We start from the raw sequence: 18,776 nt of genomic DNA, 5'->3' as shown, positions 1-18,776 counted from the left end.
CCTCCCCACCCCTCTTGCGTGACCCCCCCTCTCTCTCGACAGTTTTCAAGCTGAAATTCTGCAGCCATGTGTCTTTGCCTAAGATAGTGTCATCCGTGCACTATAGCAGCTGTGATAAGTTGCAAACTCTGGGGAGCAGTGGGAGAATGTGTTCCAAACCTCCCCCTGGTGGAGAAGGAGAAGCGGAGGAGATGGCCCCACGGGATATTGACTTTAGTGATGGACCAAAGAAGGGCAAGGTGGCTGTGAACGACTTGTGGTCAGGCTGTGTGTGAGCTTCTGAAAACTGGCTTAATGGGAATCTGGTCTTAGAGTTGAGATTTGAGAGGGTGCTGAGGGCAAAAAGGGCTCCTGAAGGGCCTCTGGCATTGAAGGCTTCCTGCTCGTGTCAGATGTTTTGAACTGGAGCTCTGGCTATTGAAGGATTGATCAGTAGTCTGTGTGGCTGCAAATGCTGTGGGAGAGGTGGAAGCAAATCTAGGACACTCATTTAACACTGAAGGGATTCTCTTTTGCTTCTTTCTCCCAGACAGTCAGGGGCACTGAGTGACACTTAATGTTGATTTTGTGTCCGCCTTACAACAGGCAGAAGGAAATTTTGGGTAGATTTGGATGTTCTGTACCATTACATGATAAAGGAATGTGCATTTTTAATGATTGAGAACAATTACTGAACATGGAGAGAAAATAAATTGGGTTTAGGAACTAATGTCTTTAGAAATACAATGGGTCTTTTAAATGTAATAATGGAAGGTTATCAGTATGTAGGCTTGCCCACAATTTGGGTGTTCGTAACCTGGAGGCAGTCTGCATCCTTTCGAGCCTTAGGATTGAAATCCATATTATTTACGACACTCCATTGTGGTATTGAGTGGTGGCTGCTTTATTATAGATGTCATGAGATGTGATTTTTTTTTAAAACAAGAAAAATTGCGGATGTTGGGGTCTAATATGATACCCAAAAGTGCTGGAGAAGCTCAGCAGGTCATGCAGCATCCTCAGGAAGAATTGACTATATTCCATAGAACTAAACGTTGACTGCCTTTTATTTCCATGAATGGTGTGCTACCTTCTGAGTCTCTCCATCACTTTTCTCTTCTACAGGAGATGTGATTTATCTATGGCTGACAATATTTAAAAAAATGTTAAATCTTAGTGGCTTAAAGTTTCCAGAAACTATAGTGGGCTGAAGGATTTGGGGCACCTTCTAAGATGACAAGGAGGGCCTAAATATTTGTGGGGATATGGTGTGTGGGGGGTGGTGGGGGGGGGGGGGGGGAGTGGAAAGAAATAAAGAATGTGAAAGTAGAGTGGTGAGAAACACAACTTTGGACAGAAGTTCAAGTTGGATCCCCAACAGTAGCTGGAAGAATTTCTAATGGGAAAATAAGGAAGTGACCAGAGGAATTGAGTAAACACTTAAATTACCCAAGTTGACATTATTTAAACTGATTTATTACTTCATTGTCCCATTTCACTTTATGGGAGTTTGCTGTGTTCAAATCTGAGGCTGCTTCTGACATTGCAATTGTGACAATCAATATTTCAAAAGTACTTATTTGATTGCAAAGCACCTTGGGATTTTATCAAAGGATTTTGATATAATACAATTTTATTTTATTTGAGCCTCCTACCTTTCTTTGCTCTTGCATTTCAGATCCAAATTTACTTACTTCAATTAGCTGTTGCAAGCATAATAACCTCCAAGTTCTTTCGAAAGAAGTAAAATGCAATCTTACTTGCATATTATCTAACGTGCAAACAAGGTTTAAATTTTAGTATAATCATAATTTTTTTGAAAATTTTGTGATTTTTTTTTTTCCAAAACTTGTTTAGAACATTATTACAATCATCATATAAATAGTATTTTAAAATTAGAGTTTCATGATTGCCCAAATCTCACCCCCCCCCCCCCCCAAGAACTAACACACAAAGGAGTATTTGAGCATGCCTTCATTAAATAGGCCATCATCTAGATCTTCAGGAATTTTGTCAAATAGAACTTTCTTCGGCTATCTTCAATTAAGATCTTATTTTTAAGAGAGCGTCTCGGACCAGCTGTGGCCCCGCCAAGGAGTAGCTCGGGACCAGCCGTGGCCCCGCTGCCAGGGTGTAGCTCGGGACCAGCCGTGGCCCCACCGCCGGGGTGTAGCTCGGGACCAGCCGTGGCCCCGCCGCCGCCGCCAGGGGGTAGCTCGGGACCAGCCGTGGCCCCGCCGCCGCTGCCAGGGGGTACCTCGGGACCAGCCGTGGCCCCGCCGCTGCCAGGGGGTAGCTTGGGACCAGCCGTGGCCCCGCCGCCACCGCCAGGGGTAGCTCGGGACCAGCCGTGGCCCTGCTGCCGCCAGGGGGTAGCTCGGGACCAGCCGTGGCCCCGCCGCCGCCAGGGGGTAGCTCGGGACCAGCCGTGGCCCCGCCGCCGCCAGGGGGTAGCTCGGGACCAGCCGTGGCCCCGCCGCCGCCAGGGGGTAGCTCGGGACCAGCCGTGGCCCCGCCGCCGCCAGGGGGTAGCTCGGGATCAGCCGCGGCCCCGCCGCCGCCGCCAGGGGTAGCTCGGGACCAGCCGTGGCCCCGCCGCCGCCAGGGGGTAGCTCGGGACCAGCCGTGGCCCCGCCGCCGCCAGGGGGTAGCTCGGGACCAGCCGTGGCCCCGCCGCCGCCAGGGGGTAGCTCGGGATCAGCCGCGGCCCCGCCGCCGCCGCCAGGGGTAGCTCGGGACCAGCCGTGGCCCCGCTGCCACCAGGGGGTAGCTCGGGATCAGCTGTGGCCCCACCGCCGCCGCCAGGGGGTAGCTCGGGACCAGCCGTGGCGCCACCACCAGGGGGTAGCTCGGGACCAGCCGTGGCCCCGCTGCCGCCGCCGCCAGGGGGTGGCTCGGGACCAGCCGTGGCCCCGCCGCCGCCGCCAGGGGTAGCTCGGGATCAGCCGTGGCCCCGCTGCTGCCAGTGGGTAGCTCGGGACCAGCCGTGGCCCCACTGCCGCCGCCAGGGGGTAGCTCGGGACCAGCCGTGGCCCCGCTGCCGCCGCCGCCAGGGGGTAGCTCGGGACCAGCCGTGGCCCCGCTGCCGCCGCCGCCAGGGGGTAGCTCGGGACCAGCCGTGGCCCCGCTGCCGCCGCCGCCAGGGGGTAGCTCGGGACCAGCCGTGGCCCCGCTGCCGCCGCCGCCAGGGGGTAGCTCGGGACCAGCCGTGGCCCCGCTGCCGCCGCCGCCAGGGGGTAGCTCGGGACCAGCCGTGGCCCCGCTGCCGCCGCCGCCAGGGGGTAGCTCGGGACCAGCTGTGGCCCCGCCGCCGCCAGGAGGTAGCTCGGGACCAGCCGTGGTGCCGCCACCAGGGGGTAGCTCGGGACCAACCATGGCCCCGCCGCCGCCAGGGGGTAGCTCGGGACCAGCCGTGGCCCCGCCGCCGCCGCCAGGGGGTAGCTTGGGACCAGCCGTGGCCCCGCCGCCGTCGCCAGGGGGTAGCTTGGGACCAGCCGTGGCCCCGCCGCCGCCGCCAGGGGGTAGCTTGGGACCAGCTGTGGCCCTGCCGCCGCCAGGGGGTAGCTTGGGACCAGCTGTGGCCCCGCCGCCGCCAGGCGGTAGCTCGGGACCAGCCGTGGCCCCGCTGCCGCCGCCGCCAGGGGGTAGCTCGGGACCAGCCGTGGCCCCGCTGCCGCCGCCGCCAGGGGGTAGCTCGGGACCAGCCGTGGCCCCGCTGCCGCCGCCGCCAGGGGGTAGCTCGGGACCAGCCGTGGCCCCGCTGCCGCCGCCGCCAGGGGGTAGCTCGGGACCAGCCGTGGCCCCGCTGCCGCCGCCGCCAGGGGGTAGCTCGGGACCAGCCGTGGCGCCGCCACCAGGGGGTAGCTCGGGACCAGCCATGGCCCCGCCGCCGCCAGGGGGTAGCTCGGGACCAGCCGTGGCCCCGCCGCCGCCGCCAGGGGGTAGCTCGGGACCAGCCGTGGCCCCGCCGCCGTCGCCAGGGGGTAGCTTGGGACCAGCCGTGGCCCCGCCGCCGCCGCCGCCAGGGGGTAGCTTGGGACCAGCTGTGGCCCTGCCGCCGCCAGGGGGTAGCTCGGGACCAGCCGTGGCCCCGCTGCCGCCGCCGCCAGGGGGTAGCTCGGGACCAGCCGTGGCCCCGCTGCCGCCGCCGCCAGGGGGTAGCTCGGGACCAGCCGTGGCCCCGCTGCCGCCGCCGCCAGGGGGTAGCTCGGGACCAGCCGTGGCCCCGCTGCCGCCGCCGCCAGGGGGTAGCTCGGGACCAGCCGTGGCCCCGCTGCCGCCGCCGCCAGGGGGTAGCTTGGGACCAGCTGTGGCCCCGCCGCCGCCAGGAGGTAGCTCGGGACCAGCCGTGGCCCCGCCGCCGCCAGGGGGTAGCGACATGGAGGCTCACAAGTAAATTTATACCTAGGCTGTATTTCCTATTGCAGAGCAATAGCCCCAAACTGGGCTTACGTTAATCAAGGGAAAGGTGGGAGACAGATTTTGGGGCGGGGGGGGGGGGGAGGGGGAGTGAAGGATTCAAGACAATATTGTGCTCTGATAATGACATTATTAATATCAGATCTAGATTGGCACAATACAATTTTATGCACCAATTATACCTCACACTGCAAAAATTGCATGGTTTAAAATCTGAAATTTCAGACTAGTGTTTTAAGTGTGGTATAGATGTTGGACCGTTTTGAGTTTTGTGTGCCCGATGGAGATGTGGGGGGGCTGGTAGTCATGGTGGGGAGCTGGCTGATGGAGGACCTCAGTTTTCTTCAGGCTGACTTCCAGGCCAAACATTTTGGCAGTTTCCGCAAAGCAGGACGTCAAGCGCTGAAGAGCTGGCTCTGAATGGGCAACTAAAGCGGCATCATCTGCAAAGAGTAGTTCACGGACAAGTTTCTCTTGTGTCTTGGTGTGAGCTTGCAGGCGCCTCAGATTGAAGAGACTGCCATCTGGCTGCACCATTTCATCAGATGCAAGGATCGACAATGAGATAGACAACAGACTCGCCAAGGCAAATAGCGCCTTTGGAAGACTACACAAAAGAGTCTGGAAAAACAACCAACTGAAAAACCTCACAAAGATAAGCGTATACAGAGCCGTTGTCATACCCACACTCCTGTTCGGCTCCGAATCATGGGTCCTCTACCGGCACCACCTACGGCTCCTAGAACGCTTCCACCAGCGTTGTCTCCGCTCCATCCTCAACATCCATTGGAGCGCTCACACCCCTAACGTCGAGGTACTCGAGATGGCAGAGGTCGACAGCATCGAGTCCACGCTGCTGAAGATCCAGCTGCGCTGGATGGGTCACGTCTCCAGAATGGAGGACCATCGCCTTCCCAAGATCGTTTTATATGGCGAGCTCTCCACTGGCCACCGTGACAGAGGTGCACCAAAGAAAAGGTACAAGGACTGCCTAAAGAAATCTCTTGGTGCCTGCCACATTGACCACCGCCAGTGGGCTGATAACGCCTCAAACCGTGCATCTTGGCGCCTCACAGTTTGGCGGGCAGCAGCCTCCTTTGAAGAAGACCGCAGAGCCCACCTCACTGACAAAAGGCAAAGGAGGAAAAACCCAACCCCAACCAACCAATTTTCCTTTGCAACCGCTGCAATCGTGTCTGCCTGTCCCGCATCGGACTGGTCAGCCACAAACGAGCCTGCAGCTGACGTGGACTTTTTACCCCCTCCATAAATCTTCGTCCGCGAAGCCAAGCCAAAGATGTTGGAACATCCTTTTGGTATGACTTGGCAGAAATTTTGACAAAAATTATAGAAGTGGATTTTACATTTAACCAGAACTAGATTTATTGAGCAATCTTATGGTTGTTGCCACAAAACCATCAAAATATAATCATAATTGATGCTCTGTTGGCAATAGGAAGTAGAAAAGAGCAGGACCGATTCCAATATTACACCAAATGTTAGGAGATATTTGAAGCAGGGAACAAAATGAACCAAACTGATGTAGATTTATAAAATGGATAGAACCAGTGAGTACAAATTTAAAACCAGGAGATTTGGAAAGGAGAGAAGCTTTGCAGCATGCTTGTGAGCCTGTGGAATGTGTGCCAGAGTTAATCATTAAAGCTTGAGACCATGTTAGTTTTTAAGACCAGGTCAGATGGGCAATTCAAGGAAGGTCAGGTGGGGGATGCAGCAGAATGGGAATAATTTGGGAATTTGTGGTGAGGACTGTGTGCAGAAAAAGGGTCTTTAGTTGTTCAAAGCATATTACAAAGTGTTTGTGTAGTACTGGAAAGAACCCTGTTAAATCGCCACAAAACTGTCTCTAAATGTATCACTCTAAACAATGAACGTTTGATATGTTCTTAATTCCTATTTGCCTGACGTGTCTGCATTGTTATCCAGTTTGCTGGAGTGCCCTTGACTGGTTTGCTCTTAACTATCCAACTGTAACTGAGCGTCACTATTAGTATTACCTTGTCTATTGGTTATCTACAGCAAGGCCAACTGAAGCAGACCATGAATGTTATCCAGTTTGCTGGAGTGCCCTTGACTGGTTTGCTCTTAACTATCCAACTGTAACTGAGCGTCACTATTAGTATTACCTTGTCTATTGGTTATCTACAGCAAGGCCAACTGAAGCAGACCATGAATGTCATCAGTTGATTTGGAAAGAAAATGAACCAGCTCTTTGTATTTCTTTTACTAAAAATGATTATTTGATTTCTCGTTTGTGTATTTGTCAAGTCCAGGTGAGGGGCCTCTGCTCTGAAGAGTTGGGAAGTGTTCCAAGAAATACAACTTTGCACTTAACGACAGAAGGAGGCCATTCAGCCTGTTAATGTCAATATCCACTGCTCTCCTTTTTTCATTATTTCTTTGTAGCACTGCAGCAATTTCCCTCTCCAGTCAATGTCACCAATTAACGTACCAGCTGGTGTTTTGTGATGAGGAAATCTGAGCACTTGGTGGGGTGGTGGGGGGGGGGTGGGGGGAAGGAATCCACATGGTCACAGCATGCCAGCTCCCTGTTGGACAGCACCATCAACTTGCTCTGACTCTGCTCACCTTACATGACCATGAGCCAGGCGATGGGTAAAGGGAATGGCCTGTGGTCAGTGCCTACAGAGATCCAGTGGTGTATCACAAGGATCATTACATCCAAATATGGATAGAGTGAATGCAGAAGATATGGTGAATATGTTCACCAATAACATAGCGTAGTGTTGACCTCACTGGTGAGGAGGATAACCTTGGGCAAATGGATGCATTTGGAGTGAAGCCTGAGGGATAAGGATAGCACTGGGATAAATGGGTATTACAGGGGTGGCTAAAAAGAGTATACAAGTTTAAGGGTTTGGGTTAGGACATTGACAGGGGATCTGAGAGCTATTTTTCGTGAAGGGGTGGTTGGAATCTGGAATCCAGAATGATGGAGGTGACAATGCTGATAATGTTTAAGAAATAGTTGGATGAGTATTTGATTTGCTCAATGTCTGAGTGCTTAGAGCTGCAAATGGGATTTGGATGGCTGCCATGGGCATGGAGAAGCAAAGGCACCATTTTTGTTTGGTATGTCTGCTTGGCCCTTGGTGAAAACTGATAGAATGGCATAACCCAGAGTTGGTGGCAGCTGTGCTTTGCTCTAGAGCTCGGTACCCATCCTGAACTCTGAAACATTACAGGGTGTTGGTATCAAGCATCAAGACATTCTTTTGTCTTTTTTGGAATAGATTTACTGTTGCTAATTTTAATCTGTATTCAAATAGTTGGCAAGTACATGGTGCCACCATTTCATGCAAGTTCTCAAGGTTGCGCACTCTCCGATTTTTGGGTGGGGGTTGTGGTGGTAGAGAAACGTCGCTATTCCTCCTCCATTGTTGGGTGTAAATCCTGGAACTCCCAACTGAGCAAACACTGGGATAAACTTCACTCTTAGGCATTGCAGCGTTTCAACTAAGTGTCTCATCAGCCCTTTTCATGGTGAAACACTGCATTCTAGCGGGCTCGTTTATTTAAAAAGAAGCAAATTTACCTTTTATGATGATGACTTATCATGTGGTTCCTGCGTGCAGTACCTTTGCGCACAGCTGAATCGGGAGCCAGCTTCCAGAGCTGAAGGAGATGGGGTGAGTGGTGTAGTAGCGCCTCCCCACCACCATGACCTCAAACATATGCTCCGAGAAGGGAAAGTGGCCTATACTTGACCCATGACGACTGAAGAGCAGGTAAGAGCATGAGTGGAGATCTGCGTAAGCAGTCTTAGGACTCGGGGAGATCTTCTGTTAACCCTATGGGTTTTTAAAATTTGAGATCCTGGGTGATGGCCTGATGGCGTCATCACAATGTCATCAGTCCTCCTCTTTGGAGTGCATTCAGTGGCATTCCTTTCACAATGGAGGTGGAGCAACTTCACTCCACCTCTCAGTCTACCCCCAGCAGGCAGATGGACTGAGTTCGACCAGTCGATACTTCTTTGGACCTTTTATGGAGGTATGTGAAGTGATTTAAAGACAGACTATTTGTCTTTACAATTGCTTTTTTTCCACTAAAAATGGCCTATTGATGCTTCATAACAATTTTGGGGAGGTAAAATAAATGCTAGTCTGATCATCAATGCCTGAAATTAAAATTTGGATGAATAATTTGTTCATTTTTCTGTGGGATCGGAGGCCAAGATTTATCACCCATTCCTAATTTTCTTTGGTAACTCTTGAGTCTTGCCCTTGAACTATTTGAAGTTTTAATAGAGTAACTTGATAAAACTGAAAGGTCTGATCACTTCAGAGGGTAGTTTGGAACTAACACATTCCTGTACACCTGCATTACAAGCCAGGCAGAATATGGATAGCGGTCCTTGAAGGGAATGTAAACTGAGATTTGAGTATGAAAGCAAGAAGCAGTCAACTAGGTTAGTAATTTAAGTTACATGACAAAAAAAATTAAATTCTACAAAATTGAAAGCACAACTGATTGCTGAAGTTTGAAAAACAAATCTTAGACCAAAGAATGAGTGAGTGAACAGAGCTGAAAGCAAGCATGGGAGGAGCAGCTCCTGCCTTTATTGAAGTTGATTAGTGTCTCCACTGACTCAAGATTTTGACCTCTTTCACCTCCCCCCAAATCAGTGTGATCACTAGCTCATTCGAAGAATACAGGGGCAGTAAAGACCAACCCAGAGGTGACCATAATTCATCCTTTTCATTAAGAAGACTAATTCATTTTCTATCTTATTTTGTGGCAGTGATGGCTTTTAAACCAAGCATTTTAAAAATTTTAAATAATAAGTACATTGTTAATTTTTCAATTATTGCAGTTTCGTTGTGGATTTTTATTTTTTCTTGTCCTTCTCTTCCTGACCAAATTCCATGCATTCCAGAAGTAATCCACTGTCAACTTACTCTGGTAGATGTTTTCTTAGAGGTTTATGACATGTTTCAGCTGCCAATCGTTGGTCACCTGAAATGTCTACTCTTTCATCCTCCACCCATAGCAGAGGGTGCCCTGGTTAGTAATGGGTTACTTAGAGTGGTATATGAGTGCAAAGAAAAAAAGTTCAGAACCACTGTTGTATACTAATCTGCTGGAATTTTTCTTCCTATATGTAACATTTTCTTTTGCAAATAGAAAAATCTGGACGGCACTGTTTAACTTTTATAATCGCTGCCTCACAATCCAAACATTTGATTTAATCTTGTCTTCGGTTGCTGCCTCTGTGGAGCCAACATTCTCTCTCTGACAGCAAGAATCTCAAGAACGGCAGTTTGTGGTATCTGTACGTAAATAATTAGAGGCTAGAAAGATTCTGCTGGCCAGGCATTATCCACCAGGAGAAATGGGTGGTCAATATGTTGGGTGTTACGAGCCCAGAGGACACCAAAATCCAGCAGCAATAGATATTCACCAAAACACAAATGGTTACTTAAACAAAAGTTGCCTTTAATTACCTTTAAACATGAAAACAGAATCACACTTTAAATCGTTTAACAATTTAAGTTGCATGACAAACAAACTAATGTTTGTTTAAAAATAATTTGCACTGGACTAACCTAACCAACCCCCTTCTAATTCTAAGTGCACGTGTGTGTAAGTTCAGAAAAATTCTTTCATTCACAGTCCAATCTTACTTCTTATTTTCTCCAAGTTCACTTGGTTGCAAGCAATTCATATACTGCGCACGGAATTTAACACTTATAAAGTTATAAAGTTCACCAGGCTTTGGTGCTCGAAAGGTAAATGGTTATCACTCATTAAGGTTCTTGTCGATTTTCAGTGAGAGATTTGTTGTTCCAGGACATTCACAACTAATTCCGTTTTAATCAGCACTCCAATGTCTTGCTGACAAAACTTGCCCCTTCAGGGTTCTCCAGATGATAACCTCTTACTTTCAGGTCACCACAGAGTTCTTTTTGTTTCTCTTAGTCCAAGTGAAACATTAGACAGCCAGTCTTCTCCTCTTGCATGAACCACAAGGGTTTTGACCAGGCCATCTTTCAAATGGGGCTTTCCACAAGTTTGCCAGTTTGTCCTGTTCCAGTCCCAGCTGCTGCTTCTGACTGTAGAACTCAATCCTCTCTTTTTTGGAGGAAAGACTGACTCTCTCTGCTTGCAAAACCACATGACTCTTAGAACAGCAAGCTCTACTCCAGACAGAAGGCGGCTCTTTCATCTTTCATCAAGGTAATTAAAGAACTTTCATCTGTTGCCTTTTGTAAACAGCAATCCATTAATGAAGTCTCTTGGGCACTCTCCAAAGCTCTTGCAAAAGCTGTGGAGTTGATATGGTCTAGCATTAGCAGAGCTCCAATATTTCAAATAAAATCTGTTTTCAAGTGCTTGTATGTAACTTATTTTAACAAACCTTTCCCAATTTATCTCCCAAAAACATACATACATACTGTCACATGAGTTAACCCTTTCGCTAACCACTTTGAGGCTCCATTAGTTCAGTGTTGAGAGCACTGGTCTTGTCAACCAGGGGTCTCAAGTTCATTCCTCGCTGGGGCTTCGTTTCTGTAAGGGGTGCTGGACAAAGTGGTGACTCACTGTCTTCCTTGAGGTAGACAAAAGTTAAAGAATTTTATGAATGTTGCATTCTAAATGTAATATAACGTGTCAAAAATGGAATATTTACCTTCTCTCCATGGATGCTGCCTGACCCATGGCGTTCCACCAGTTTCTCGTTGCTTGCTCCCTGTGACCACCTCAGCTTCCTCCCACAGTGCATTCCTGAAAGTTAGTTGTCTGCTGTAAATTGCGCTAATGTGTAGGTAATGAATGAAGGGTGAGTCAGGAAGGGCATTGCTTGGGAATGTAGAAAGAAGAAAATAGTGTTGGTGTAAATGGAGTGTACTCAGTGGGCCTGCTTCCATGCTGAATGATTGAACAATTTTTTCTTCCCTTGTTTTTTGCCTCACAGATTTTTAAAAAAATATTCCTGGAGATGCTAGAAATTCTTAATTGCCAGAAGATGGATTTACTAAAATTGGAATTTTCTTTCCCCACCCCTCCAAACACCCATTGATGCTTTCAATCCAATATTAACAAATCCAATCCTTGAATCATTGGTTTCTATACTATTTTTGTGTATGACACAAAGTGCCTCTTCCAAGTTGTGCTTTATTGCAGTCAATAGCTGTGAAGCACTGAGGGGTTGTTTTTCAAAAAGAAAAAATTGCTTTTTGCAAGGCAATATGCTTGAAAGCATCCAAGGCTGATGTATCTGAAAAGCTTTAAAAGTGCTGGTAATATTTTAACACAGTTGAAATCTGAATCCTGGATTACAGGTGCTTCACATTGCCACTGAAAGCCAGTATTTAAGCCCATTTCACTGACCTGTGTGAACAGGACCATCACAGGATTGGTGGGGTCACTTTCATCCTAGTAATTACCCACCAAGGTATTTGGTATCAGAACCAATGCATTTCACATAGGCTCCAGTGTAAAAGGCTTACTTACCTGCCTTCCCGGGACACCAATGCTGTAATGCTGCAGGTCCTGCCAGGTCCCGATGTTTGTTTAAAAAAAAAAATTTGCACTGAACTGGCTTTTCTTGGTTCAGTGTGAATGCTTTGGCCAAACCCAGCTTTAAACATAGGTTGTTGACACACCAATGGACTGGGATCTCAATGTGAAAGCACCAAAAGACTCCACAAGGCCTCACTGATTTGGGCATTTCACTCCAGTGCATATATTCACTAAGTTATGAGCAACAGGTGTGCTTAATGGATTCTAAGCTGTGTGAATTTAAATGTCCTGTGCCACGGAATATGTTATGTTACTGGTATTGTTTACAGAGCCCTCACAAAAGCTTTTATAAATATGTCAAGAGGAAAAGATGGGTGAAATCCAGAGTAGGTCCTTTGCAGTCGGAATCGGGGGGAATATATAATGGGGGAAAAAGGAAATGGCAGAGCAATTAAATTCTTACTTTAGTTCTGTTTTTACAAGAGACGATACAAATAACCTCCCAAGGATGTTGGGAAACAGAGACTAATGCAAGGGAGGAACTGAAAGAAATCAGTATCTCTAAGGACATGGTCTTGGGGAAATTGATGGGATTGAAGGCAGATAAATCCCAAGGGCCTGATAATCTACATCCTAGGGTACTTAAGGAAGTGGCCATTCAGATAGCAGATGCTTTAAGAATTATTTTCCAGAACTCGATAGACTCAGGATCAGTACCTGTGGATTGGAGGGTAGCTAATGTTACCCCACTATTTAAAAAGGGGGGTAGAGAAAAAGTGGGGAATTATAGGCCGGTGAGCTTTACATCAGTAGTGGGCAAAATGATGGAATCCATTATTAAGGATGTAATAGCGGAGCATATGACTAGCAGAGAAGGGATCGGACAGAGTCAACATGGATTTACAAAAGGTAAATCGTGCTTGACAAATCTATTGGAATTCTTTGAGATGGTGACAGGTTAAATAGATGGGGGAGAGCCAGTGGATGTGGTGTACCTGGACTTCCAAAAGGCCTTTGATAAGGTCCCGCATAAATGACTGGCTTCCAAAATCAAGGCTCATAGGATTGGGGGCAAAGTATTGATGTGGATTGAGAACTGGCTGGCAGGTAGAAGACAGAGAGTTGGGATAAATGGCTCATTTTCTGAGTGGCAGGCGGTGACCAGTGGGGTGCTACAGGGATCTGTACTGGGACCCCAGCTGTTCACAATTTACATTAATGATCTGGATGAGGAGATTGGATGTTATATCTCCAAATTTGCAGATGACACTAAGCTAGGAGGGGTTGTGTGCACGGAAGAGGGGGTCAGGAAGCTCCAGTGTGATTTGGATAAATTGAGGGACTGGGCAGATACATGGCAAATGCACTACAATGTGGATAAATGTGAGGTTATCCACTTTGGTAATACAAACCGGAGGGCAGATTACTATTTGAATGGCAATAGATTAAGAGATGGGGAAGTGCAGAGAGACCTAGGGGTACTTGTACACCAGTCTCTGAAGGCGAGCATGCAGGTACAGCAGGCGGTTAAAAAGGCATTATCCAAGGAAGGATGTTTTTGCAATGGAGGGAGTGCAGAGGCGATTCACCAGGCTGATACCTGGAATGGCAGGAATGACTTATGAGGAAAGATTGCGCAAATTGGGATTGTACTCGCTGGAGTTTAGAAGATTGAGAGGGGATCTCTTAGAGACCTATAAAATTCTGGCAGGACTGGACAGAATGGATGCAGATGGGATGTTTCCAATGATGGAAAAATCCAGAACCTGGGGCCATGGTTTGAGGATAATAGGCAAACCATTTAGGACTGAGATGAGGAGGAATTTCTTTACCCAGAGGGTGTTGAATCTGTGGAATTCATTGCCACAGAGGACAGTAGAGGCAGGTTCATTCAATCTATTTAAGAGGGAATTAGATCTATTTCTTCAGTATAAGGGTATTAAAGGTTACAGAGAGAAGGCGGGGACAGGGTACTGAACTTTAAGATCAGCCATGATCTCATTGAATGGCGGTGCAGGCTCGAAGGGTCGAATAACCTACTCCTGCTCCTATCTTTTATGTTTCAATCTGGCACTGGATTAACATACTAGGGAGAGGCCCAAGATTTTGGCATGTCATTATAGTTTATAGCTTTGAACCAATGAGAGCTGTTAATTGGCAGGGTGCTTTTAACCTCTTGGATCAAATATAGATCACTTGATTTTTGCATGCTTTTATTTCTGCTAAAGTGCACTTAAATTCTTTGATTTAATGTGTACCCTGCAAAAGATTTTAGCAATCCTGCATTGTATCAACATTGAAGTTTGTGCTTAAACATTCCAAGAATTTTCGCACAGCATTATCTCAACCAGGCAGCAAGTGTGAGGGTACAGTGGAGGGGGGTGGGGGAGAGAGAGTTTCCATTTTGCTGAGTATAGTTTCTGGAATATTCTCCCTTCCACCCCCACCCAATATCATTGTGTGCGAATCTTCATCAGAAGGACTGCTGCTCATCACTACCTTCTCAAAGCCAACTGGGAATGGACAATAATTGCAGGCCTTGCCAGTGGCACTAAGATCCTGTAAATTTATAATAAATTTCATTAGCCACATTGATTCAATAAATATTTTACTCTTTATTGAGGTGGGGAGTTACTGGAGAGCAGAGAGGAAAGTGCAATTACAAGTGCTAGAAAACCTGTGATTTTCCTGTGATTTGATGTTGGGTGTGCTTGTTCATCTATCAGTCATTTCCTTTGGAATATTCGCCTTTGTATGTGCATATATCAGACTTTCTGACCTCTGTCCTGGAAATGTTAGAGATAAACAGTTTCAAAGGATGTGCTCAAAGCCTCCTTGAAGTACCACATTTTCTCTGCACTTTGGCCAAATTGTATGGGAGTCTGTTCCTCAGGAGCTCACAGATGTCCGTCACGGTGGAAGGGGCACATTGGCTCTCAAATTGTGCTCATCAGACATTTCCTCACTTATATGTCAAATTGCCTGTGGTTTCTGAAAATACCATGTCAACCTCTTCAGAAAACCAGAGTGATGTAAAGTCGTCTTTAATCCTGAATAGACAGAGAACTGCTGGAGGAACTCAGCAGGTCAGACGGAATTCATGGTTAGAAGTGGTCATCAACTTTTAGGGTCTGAACCCTTTATCAAAATGAAAACACAACAGGTGAAATAACATATACAATTACATATACAAGAATTAAGCAGCTTGACCTAAAGTTAGACATTTTCAGGTAAGTGAGTTTGTCTTCTAGTTTTAGCTGAGCACTTTAAACTCTTAGAAGGCTATGCGATGTGTGCACAAATGGGATTAGTTTAGTTTGTTACTTGAAAGAAAATGGGGTGGTGGGGGGGTGTCCACACAAATAATGACACACAGAAGGTGTGGAAGGTTGAGGAAGAAACCATTAGGAAGGGAGTGGGGAAAGAAGTTGTCGAGAGAAAAAGAGGAAAAATCATGTCCATGAGTAGGTTTAAAAAAAATCCAGATGGAAATAAAGGAATTGTGTGGGGTTAACAAATTTTAAAAGTCAGTGTTCATGCTATTGGTTTTAAAATTGTCCAGGAAGAATACAAGGTGTTGTTTGTCAAATTGACATTTAGCTTCACCCTGCCAATAAAGAAAACCAAGGTCAAATATTGTCAAATGTTGGGTGGAGTGAAAATGGTTGGGTACAGGATGCACAAACTTAGACCCAAATATTGTCAAATGTTGGGTCGAGTGAAAATGGTTGGGTACAGGATGCACAAACTTAGACCCATAAACAGGGCTTGCATGTTCAGCAAAGAAATCACCCAATCTGATCTTGGCCTCAGCTGAGTTGGGGAGGCCACAGAGAGTAAAGTAATAAATAATCCTGACTGAGCTGAATAAAATTTTCAAACAAATTATACTGTCCAAAAAAAAACCCGCAGTGAATTTCACTCAGAACATTTCATAAATTCATTGTCTTGAACACATCACAAAATTTGTTGTTTTAAGAAAGAAGCACCGAGCAAACATTTATGTACATCACCTTATAAAATAAATAAAAAATGCAAGAAAAAGAACGACTGTGTCTGTGGTTCATTGTTCATTCAATTAATTTTAACAACCTGAGTTTCTCATTTGAACACATTTTGGGATTGAGCATGTTTTTTTTTGTGTAGAATCCCTGGAACCTCCTTCCTGGAATCTTCATGTCGATGCAATCGTGAAGAAGGCTCGCCAGTGGCTATACTTCATTTGGAGATTCAGTATGTCACCCAAGACTCTTGAAAACTTCTTCAGGTGTACTGTTGAGAGAATTCTGGCTTGTTGCATCATGGGGACCAGTTTTCACTGCATCTATGTCTACAAGAGGCAGTGTCTTAAGAAAGCAGTGTCTATCCTCAGGCTATGCTCTCTTTCCTCTGCTACCATCAGGGAAAAAAGGTACAGGAGCCTGAAGACGAGCACTCCGGCACAAACAGTTTCTTCCCCTTTGCCATTTATTTATTTTGTAAGGTGGTGTATATAAATGTTTGCTCGGTGCTTCTTTCTCAAAACAACAAATTTTGTGATGTGTTCATGACAATAAACTTATGAAATGTAATTTATAGCAATTTTTCTGCCAGTTATACATAATGTTCCCACAAAACAACAAATTTCATGACGCATGTTCATGATAATAAATTCTCATTCCTTTCAAAACACTACTTGTCCTTGACAATCCTGTTTTTATTCCAAACTTCCTGATTATTTTGAAATTTTCAACAGTAGAAACTAATGACTCTTCCTAGTTTTATTTTTTTTAAATGCAATGAGCTATACCTTTTGCTTTTGTTCAGTTTCTGGTCTTGAAGTCCAGGAGCCTTTTAGATGTTCAACACGGTATGTTCTTAACAAATAAATACAGAAACTAGAGGAGGATGGGGACATTTTATTCTGATTGCATCATTTTTTTATGTCTTTCAGATTTGTCTTCTCAAATGTTTTTTTTGTATGCCTTTTTAAGTTGGCACTAAATGGAGACTGTTGAATTCTTAAAGGTGCAAAGTTACACATTTTGGAAACTCTTTACAAATCATCTCTCAGAAATGAGAATTATATTCAAATGTTTCTTTAACATGGGAATGCAAGAGCAGGAAACTGAAGAATTATGTGCATTCATTTTTGAGCTATCCATAAATTTAAACATGAAAAATTGAGAGGAGAAAAATCAATTTGAACTGAAACTCTGCTGCCCACATTTGTCATTCAAAATAACCAATGCATGTTCATGCAGACGAAAAGAACAATACCATGTGGAAGATTAAGCTGGTTTTGTTTCACATTTCCCTTCTACCATTTGAACATTACTTTCTACAGAAATAATTTTGTGCACATAATTTATAAGCTTATTTTGAGTCGGAGGATTTGCAAATGCATTTTGCTGTACAATGCAGGAAGATTTGGGGCTGAATCTACATTGTACAATTAGAAGCGATGCCAGCATTAGGTGTATTTAAATCAGATGCTGAGAAGACAAAATGGGAAGAAGTGTGATGGAAAAAATTTAATGCAGAAAAGTGTTAAGTGATGGACTTCGGCAGAAGAAATGAGTGACCCTTAAGTCACTGGAGGGAAGAAGAGATCTGGGGTCCATATCCTTAAAAGAGCCAAGACCTGTCACAATGGCAATTAGCAAAGATTTTGGGATTCATCAGTGTAGACCAGTGGCTCTCGAGCTTTTTTCTTTCCACTCGCATACCACTTTAACTATTCCCTCTACCATAGATGCTCGATGATTAGTAAATAATCGCTTAAGGTGGTATGTGGGTGGAAAGAAAAAGTTTGAAAACCACTGTTTTAATTGTTCCCAATTGACTTGTTATGTGCACAGTTTCATAACTCCAAAGGAAATGGGCCAATAACAATTTTTCTCAAGCAAAATTTGAAGAACAATTGGGTCTAGAGCAGTGATTCTCAACCTTCCCTCTCACATACCACCTTAAGCAATTCCTTACTAATCGTAGAGCACCGATGGCATGGGGATTACTTAGTGTTATGTGAGTGGAAAAAAGTTGAGAACCACGAGTGTAGAATAAATACATCAATAGGGAAATTGCATTGAACATGTATAAAATGCTGTGTATCAATCTGGGAATAAAATTAATGTGAAGATCCTAGAAAGGAGGTGGGAAAGATTTCTTTGGATGAGGAATTAGAAATTCAAGGTGATTGTGCAGAAGTTAGAGTTGATCTACTTATATGAAGGATGGATGTTAGGAGATGTGGATGTGCACAAGATGATGACTAATTTTAATGAGGTAAACTAAAGAAGCTGTTGCTATTTGCAGTTACTTACAAGACTTAAAATATGGAACAAAAATATAATGATGGAAATGAGGAAAACTTTTTTTAAACATTGAGGTATAACATTCACTGTCTATATCATAGTGGTAGGAACAAAATTTTGTTGACTTTATTTCCTTGGCAGTGTCTTTAAAAACTAATTGGATAGGTACAAGAGGCTAATGGGAGAAAGAAAATGCTGAAAATACTTCGGTCAAGGAGCATCTGTGGCAAGATGCATAGTTGATTTTAAGTTTCCTATTTCAATTATGGGAAAAAGTAGTGGGTTAGGACTGTTTGATTTGATTTAGTTAAAGCTGCACATAACGAGGAAATAGTTTACTATAACAATTGGTCTACAGTGTCTTAATGATCATCCTTTGGCTTCAGAGTTCATAGAACAGAAACTTTATCATTCAAAGCTTGCTCATGTCATGTCGCAAAATTCTGTTGTGAGATTTTGTTAACCCAACATAGTGAGAAGGACAACATCTGCAGACTTGTTGGACTCCAATACATGTAGAAATTAGGTTAGACCAGTGGTTTTCAAACTGCCCCACTAAACTTGCATGCAAAC

At 45.6% G+C, this 18,776-nt stretch overlaps 1 protein-coding gene across 6 annotated transcripts in view; it reads left to right on the top strand.

The window, feature by feature from the left end:
• Positions 1 to 18,776, top strand: part of LOC138758565 (KN motif and ankyrin repeat domain-containing protein 1-like) — a 326,554-nt gene that overhangs the window by 47,287 nt on the left and 260,491 nt on the right. The window contains exon 1 of one of the 6 annotated variants that reach the window (XM_069927676.1): positions 7,847 to 8,168. The exons of the other annotated variants lie outside the window; for them this stretch is intronic. The gene's annotated coding sequence lies outside the window, so the exon portion shown is untranslated. Of the gene's footprint in view, positions 1 to 7,846; positions 8,169 to 18,776 lie in introns of those variants that run through there. 6 annotated transcript variants of the gene reach the window in all.

This window comes from Narcine bancroftii, chromosome 1 (genome assembly GCF_036971445.1).
Source record: "Narcine bancroftii isolate sNarBan1 chromosome 1, sNarBan1.hap1, whole genome shotgun sequence".
Lineage (NCBI taxonomy): Eukaryota > Metazoa > Chordata > Chondrichthyes > Torpediniformes > Narcinidae > Narcine > Narcine bancroftii.
This window is presented reverse-complemented; position numbering and strand designations above follow the sequence as displayed.